This window comes from Oratosquilla oratoria, chromosome 30 (assembly GCF_046742065.1).
Source record: "Oratosquilla oratoria isolate Oo_2021 chromosome 30, ASM4674206v1, whole genome shotgun sequence".
NCBI lineage: Eukaryota > Metazoa > Arthropoda > Malacostraca > Stomatopoda > Squillidae > Oratosquilla > Oratosquilla oratoria.
The window spans coordinates 43,256,513-43,264,012 of NC_134806.1; the positions used below are offsets into that span (position 1 = coordinate 43,256,513).

A 7,500-nucleotide genomic window follows, 5' to 3' on the forward strand; every position below is an offset into this window, starting at 1 on the left:
GGACCAAAGTCCAAGCATTTTGGACCTAGGACAGGTCTTCTTGGACCTGTATTATTATTATTATTATTATTATTTTACTTTTATTTATTTTCTTAAACAACATATCTTGTGGACTTAGAAATTATCTAGGTCATGGACTTGCATCCAATCTTTTAAGACATAGAGCCAATGTTTTGGACTATTTTTGGACCCTTCTCTGTGAAGATACACTTCATATTTATTCTGGTTGACGTCAGGCGAATTTTTCAGTATCTCGCGCCAGGAGGCTATCACCTTTGCCCTCTTTGCTTGGATAACCAAATAACGTGGCCGTCATCGATAGGGGTAGAACCTAGAATTTTTATATAAAGTCTAGCTAATCAGTGAAATATATGTGTATTCGAGTGTATATATATATATATATATATATATATATATATATAGTTATCACTTCTTACAACCGCCTTAGGATTCTTTCGTGTGACATCATCAATGTTTGGTCTGACGTCATCGATGATCTGACGTCACTGATGACTTGTTTCTTGAAAGGATCTAATGTCTCTGGCGTGACGTCATCGCCCCGTGCGTGTTGTGACGTCACTTGTTTGCGTCACATAGGGTTTACAGACTTAACTGAGATGCCGTTAAACTTAAACCAGTTTATAGGGTCCAAAAGTTAACTGAGATACTGGTAGAGTTGAACCAGTAATACTTAAACCAGTTTATAGTTTGTGAAATTTAACTAAGACAGTGGTTAATCCAGTTACACTTGAACCAGTTTGTAGGGTCCAAAAGTTAACTGAGATACTGGTAAAGTTAACCCAGTAATACTTAAACCAGTTTGTAGGTTGTAAAATTTAACTAAGATATTGGCAGAGTTAAACCAGTTAGATTTGAACCAGTTTGTTGGACCTAAAATTTAACTGAGATACTGGTAGAGTTAAACCAGTTAGACGTAAACCAGTTGTAGAGTCAACAGTTTAAATGAGATTAAGACTTGACCTCAACCAAAATAAAACTAGGTCAAGTTCCCCCGCAGTGTTTCAAGGTTTTACCCCCTTTGTCCTCGTGTGGTCCCGTCTCTTGACTGAATAAACAGTCTGGGTCAAGTCAAGTGACTGAAACCTTGATTGACCTGAAATTACATTTTAGGAGCTTGAAAGGTGGATTTCAGGAAATATGAAGTCCTGATTTTTGGTCGTAAACCGCTTCCCAGTCGAGTTAACCTCCTAACAAAATTGGGTTAACCGTCTTGGAAGGGGCAAAGGAACCTTTCGCGTTTAATCCTCAGTCTAGTTTAGCTAATTTTAGTTAAATCTTTAAAGCTTCTTGCGTGACTCGGGAATCGTGTATGTTGAACGTATTGTCTTGTTTATTTGTTTCCGGCTGACATGTCACTAATATGTTGCTAACATGTTGCTGACGTATCACTGACATGGCGCTGACATGTTGGTGACATGTCAGTGACATATCGCAGACATGACACTGATATGTTGCTGACACATCACTGACATGTTGCTGATACATCACGAACATGTTGCTGATGTATCACAGATATGTTGCTGACACATCACTGACATGTTGCTGACACATCACTGACATGTTGCTGATACATCACTGACATGTTACTGATACATCACTGCCATGTTGCTGATACAGCACTGACATGTTGCTGATACATCACTGACAAGTTGCTGATACAACAGTGACATGTTGCTGATACAGCACTGCCATGTTGCTGACACAGAACTGCCATATTGCTGATACATCACTGCCATGTTGCTGATACATCACTGACAAGTTGCTGATACATCACCGCCATGTTGCTGATACATCACTGCCATGTTGCTGATACAGCACTGACATGTTGCTGACATTTTAGAACGTTGGATACTGTCACTGTACTGGAGACACGCCCACCCCCCATCAGCTTTGAACAAGAACAACAAATCTCATCTAACGTTAACCAAAATGAAATTCTTAAACTGCTTCATCATATCACTTAACTCTTTGACTCGTTTGAATAAAATCCTTGGCAGTTAAGAGAAGGGGTTACCCTGACGAACGGGTTTAAGATAACGAAGTGTTTAACTAGTAACGATTTTTTAAGGGGACCCCACGCCCCTTTTTTTCGTAGTCGCATGTTCCTACCCCTTCCCCACTTCCCCCTTCCCCCCTTTCCCCTTCTCCCTTTCCCCCCTATAACCACGCTAAACAGTTATCTTTCGTTTTATATGACGAAGTAGATAACGAAGTTTTAGTTATTTGACGAAGTCGATCTCGAAGTATTTGGGTTTCTGTAAACGACAAAGTCATCCTTCGGGGGTCTTCTTCGGCACGGGACGCAACACTACGAGGGAGAGGGACTTCTGACGGAAGGAGTTTTCCCGAAGGAAGGGAAGGCCCTTCGTGAAAGAAGGAAGGACCTGTCACAGTGGAAGGAAGGACTTCCACTGAGGAGTCTTGACAAAGGTGGGAAGGGCGTTCACTAAAGATTCTTGACAAAGGTACCTTTCGTAAGGAGAAGGTCGTTGGCGAATGAAGGAAGTGGCCTTAGCGAAACGGGGAAGGACACAGAAAGGAAGAGGGGAAGGACTCGAAGTAGTCAGGAAGGAGGAGTTCGAGTTACTCTTTGTCGAATATGATATGTTATATATAAATACAAAGAGAACACGAGGTTAATTTTGAGGAACTGTGCTATCTGAGGGCGAAGACAGCGAACTTGCAGGACGCGTCTTCGTGAGGGTGTTTGCAAAGATACAAGATGGCCCCCCTCCCCGGACGGACGGCGGAGAGGGAGGAGAATTAAGACGAAAAAAAAAAAAAAAAATCACACAACTCGCTAAGTCCCAACCCCAACCCCTTCCAAAGCCAGGTCTTCGTCTCCTGGAACGTTCCTTCCAGGACCTTCCGTGGGTCTTCCAGTTCGGGACGCCGAAGAAGGTCTTTAGGTTCTGAAACACTGGACCGAATCGAATCGCTTTGCGTTGATGCCCTTTTGTCTCCTGCAGAGACAAGAAGGAATCCACTGCCATAAACTCCACATTGTAATACTTATATTCTCAAGATTCGAACACCGATAGTCGCCCCCGCTTTCCAAGCCCAGCCTTCGTCAGCTCGGTATATGTGGTGGTTGTGGTATGGTGGCTGTTAGGTGGTGAGTGTAGAGGCCGATGCTAAAGAGGTCAGGACCGCTTGCACTACCAGAAACGTTACAAGACTGAAGGGACGCTCACGCCGCCAGTAGTAAGCACCTTGTACCCTCCACCTCTCCTCTCCCGCCCTCACCCACCCTCCTCCTCCTCCTCCTCCTTCTCCTCCCCCTCCCGGTCCCCCTCCACCTCCACCTCCACCTCCTTCCGCCTCCTCTACCTCATCCTCAGCCTTCTCTTCCACTTCCTCACCCACCTCCTCCTCCTCCTTCCTCTCCTTCCCCATCCCCTTCCGTTTCCCCCTCCGCCTCCTCCTATACCTCATCCTCAGCCTTCTCCTATTCCACCTCTTCCTCTCCCACCCTCCTCACTCACCCTCCTCCTCCCCGACCCCCTCCACCTCCACCTCCTTCCGCCTCCTCTACCTCATTCTCAGCCTTCTTCCTCTTCCACCTCCCCTCTCCCATCTTCACACACTCCTCCTCCTCCTCCTTCCCCTTCCGTTTCCCCCTCCGCCTCCTCCTATACCTCATCCTCAGCCTTCTCCTCTTCCTCTCCCACCCTCCTCCTCCTCCCACCCTCCTCCTTCTCCCACCCTCCTCCTCCCCTCCATCTCCACTTCCTTCCGCCTCCTTTACCTCATCCTCAGCCTTCTTCCTCTTCCACCTCCCCTCTCCCATCTTCACCCACACCTCCTCCTCTTCCTCCTCCTTCTTCCGATTTCCCTTCCGCCTCCTCTTCTACCTCATCCTCAGGCTTTTCCTCCTCTACCATCTCTTCCTCTCCCACCCTCACTCACACTCCTCCTCCTCTCCCGCTTCCATCTCTTCCTCTCCCACCCTCGTCCTCCTCCCGGGCCCCCTCCACCTCCTCCTTCCGATTTCCCCTCCGCCTCCCCTGCCTCATCTTCAGCCTTCTCTTCCGCTTTTATCTCCTCCTGCTCCTCCTCCTCCTCCTCTTCCCCTTCCTTCTGCTCCTCCTTCTCCTCCCGATCCCCGTTCGTCTCTTCGAACTCATTCTCAGATTTCCCTTCCACCTCCCTTCCTCCTCCATTTCCTCCTCCTCTTCCTCGTCCTCCTCCTCCTCCTCCTCCTCCTCCTCTTCTTCCTTCCGACCCCCCTTTCCCATTACCTCACCCTCTTCCCTCTCTTTCACTTCCACCTCTTCTTCTCCCACTCTCACCCTCCATCCTGCTCTTCCTCCTCCTCCTCCTCTTCCTCCTCCTCGTTCTCCTCATCTTCCTCCCCCCTTCATCTCCTACTCTTCCTCCTCTTCCTCCATTTCTTCTCTTTTCCCAGCTGCCTCTCAATTTTCTTCGCTTCTCTTTACCACGTATCCTCTACCTCCTACTCCTCTTTTTCTTCAGTCTTCCCCTCCTCCTCATCCTCCTCCTCTTCCTCCTCCTCTTCTTTCTCCTCTCCCTCCTCCTCCAACCCCCCCTTCCACCTGAGGCTCCTCCATCTGCTTTGCATCCTCTTCCTATAATTTCTCCTCAGCTTCCTCCTCCGCTTCCACATCTGCCTCCTCCTCCTTCTCCTTCTCCTCCTCCTCCGCCTCCTGTTTCCCGCCGAATCCCGGCGCCGCCCTCCTCCGTCTTCCCCTCCCCTTCCTCCTCCTCCTCCTCCTCCTTCACCGCCTCCTCCTCCTCCACCGCCTCCTCCCCTCCTCTTCCCGGAGTTCCTCTTTATCCTCCTCCTCCTCCTCCTATTCCTCCCTTTTCCTCTTTTCCTTCCACCTAACCCGGTCCATCGTCTTTGTCCTCCTCATCATCCTCCTCCCTCTCCTTCTCCTCCTCCCTTGTTCTTTATCACCTCATTGTCAGTATTATCATCATCACTGTCATCATTCCCATTTTCATCATCATCGTCATCATCATTATTCATGCACCGTGTTCTTGATGTCTTTTCTTAGTGATTTAGATTTTGTGTATATTTCTTGTTCCCCTTCCTACTCCCACCCCCTCTCACTCCTCTCACTCCCCCATCTCTCTCTTCCTCTCCCTTTATGAGATCCATTTCTCTCTCACTCCCTCTCACATCCTCTCCCTCTCACTCTTCTCTCAGACGCTGAAGCCATACTTCCGCCCTCCTCTCCCTCCCTCTCCCATCCCCCTTTCCCTCTTCCTTCTCCTCCTTCCCCTTTCCCCCCCTCCCTGTCCCTCCTTCTTCCACCTTCCTCAGTCTCCCCTCCCTTTCCCTCCTCCGTCTCCCCTCTCCCTCCCTCCTTCTCCCTCCCTCACTCCCACTCTACCTCCCTCCCTCCCCCTCTACCTCCCTCTCTCCCTTTCCCTCCTCCACTCTCCCTTCCTCTCCCTCCCTCCCTCTCCTCCTCCGACCTCCTTGGTCTCCCATCTTTCCTGTCGCGGCAGCCGCCGTGCCTCCTCCTCCTCCTCCTCCTCCTCCTCCTCCTCCTCTTCCTCCGCCCAGTGTCTCCTCTCTGCTTTCGCCGCCACCAATCTTTCCCCCTCCTCTTCCTCCTCCACCTCCTCCTCCTCCTCTTCCTTCTCTTCCTTTTTTTTTTCTTCTTACTCTTCCTCCAATTCAGGTTTCTCACCCTCCTCTTCTTCCTCCTCCTCCTCTTCGTACTATTTCTCTTTTTTTTTTTTTTTTTTTTTCTTCATCATCCGCCGCCGGCAAATTTTCGTCCTCCTCCTCCTCCTTCTCCTTCTCCTCCTTCCTCTCCTTCTCCTCCTTCTCCTCCTCGTCCATCACCAGGACCTTACAGTTTCCGCTTCCTCTCCCAACAACACTCTTCCCTCTCTCTTTCCCTTCCTTCCTTCCTTCCTTCCTTCCTTCCTTCCTTCCCTCTTCCTTCCTCCTTTTCCTCTTCCTTCCCTCTCTCCCTTCCCTCCCGCTCTCCCTTCCCCATTTTCCTTCTTCCCATCTCTCCTCCCTTCCCTCCCTATCTTTCCTCCCCCACTACGTTTCCTCCCTCCCTCCCTCCCCCTCCCTCCCCCTTCCCGCTCTCCCCTCCCTTCCTCTCTCCCTTCCCTTCCTCTCTCCCTTCCCTTTTTTCCTTCTCCCCATCTCTCCTCTCTCCCCTCCCTCCCTTTCTCCCTTCCTTCCTCCCTTCCCTCCCTTTCCCCCATCCCTTTTTCCTTCCCTCTTCCCCTCCCTTCCCCTCCCTCCCTCCCCTCACACTACACATCTTATTCTCTCCTCTCCCATCACTCCCTCTTTCCCTCCTCCTTCCCTCCTTCCTTCTTCCCTCCTTCCCTTTTTCCTCCCTCCCATCCCTCACCCTGCCCTCCCTTCCCCTCCCCTCCCACTTTCCCTTCCTTCCCTCCCACCCTTCCTTCCTTCCTTCTTTCCTTCCCTCCCTCCCTTCCTTCTCTCCCTTCCCTTCCTTCCCTCCTACTTTCACTTCTCTTCCTTCCCTTCCTGCCTTCCCTTCTTTCTCTCCCTTCCCTCCCTCCTTCTCTTTCTCCTCTCCCTTCCCTTCCCTTCCCTCCCTCCCTTCCCTTGTTTATCTTTACCTTTTCCTCCCCCCCTTCGCCTTTCCCCTCTCTTCCTTCTCCTTCCTTCCCTCTCATCTTTCTTCCCACTTCTTTTTCTTCCCTCCTCCTCCTCCTCTTTACTTCCTCCTTTGCTCATCCGTACCTTCCCATCCTCTTCCTCCTCCTCCTCCTCCTCCTCCTCCTTTTCTTCTTCATCCTCCTCCTACTCCTCTTCCTCCCTTTCTTCTTCTTCGTCCTCCTCCCCCTTTCCTCTTCTCCTCCTCCCCCTTTCCTCTTTTCCTCCTCCGCCCCCTTTCCTCTTCTCCTCCGCCCCCTTTCCTCCTCTTCCTCCTTCCCCCTTTCCTTCTCCTCCTCCTCCTCCCTTTCTCCTTCCCCTTCCTTCGTGCCTACCCCCTTCCCCCTGTACTCCGCCTACGATGTCCGGTTCTCTTTCTTATCTTCATTCTCTTCTTCTTTTTCTTCTTCTTCTTCATTCTCTTCTTCTTCTTCACGCTGTCTCTTTCCTTCCTTCCTTCCTTCCTGCCTTCCTTCCTTTCGCTCCCTTTTGCTTCTTCGTTTTCTACGTTTTTATCTTTTTTGTGTTATCGTACGCTCACTCTCTCTCATCTTTCATTGCACACCCTTCTATCTCTCTCTCTCTCTCTCTCTCTCTCTCTCTCTCTCTCTCTCTCTGTCCCTCTCTCTTCTCTTATCTCCTCTTCTTTCTCCCTCGAATATCTTCCCCTCTTCTCCCTTCCTCTCCTTGCCACGCTCACACTCTTCCCTCCCCCCCCCCTCCCTGCCTCTCTTCTTTCCCCTCACCCTCGACATTTCCTCTCGTTCCCTCCATCCGAGTCTCCCCTCTTCCTCACCCACACTGTGTTTTCTAATCTTAATGTTGTTATTGATGCAATATTATATATTCATTGTGTT

General features: G+C 50.1%; 1 protein-coding gene across 3 annotated transcripts in view; it reads left to right on the plus strand.

Annotated features, from left to right (window-relative positions):
• The window catches only part of aralar1 (calcium-binding mitochondrial carrier protein aralar1), a 525,272-nt gene that overhangs the window by 126,675 nt on the left and 391,097 nt on the right, over positions 1-7,500 (plus strand). Inside the window, exon 1 of one of the 3 annotated variants that reach the window (XM_076212854.1) lies at positions 3,177-3,225. The exons of the other annotated variants lie outside the window; for them this stretch is intronic. The gene's annotated coding sequence lies outside the window, so the exon portion shown is untranslated. Of the gene's footprint in view, positions 1-3,176; positions 3,226-7,500 lie in introns of those variants that run through there. 3 annotated transcript variants of the gene reach the window in all.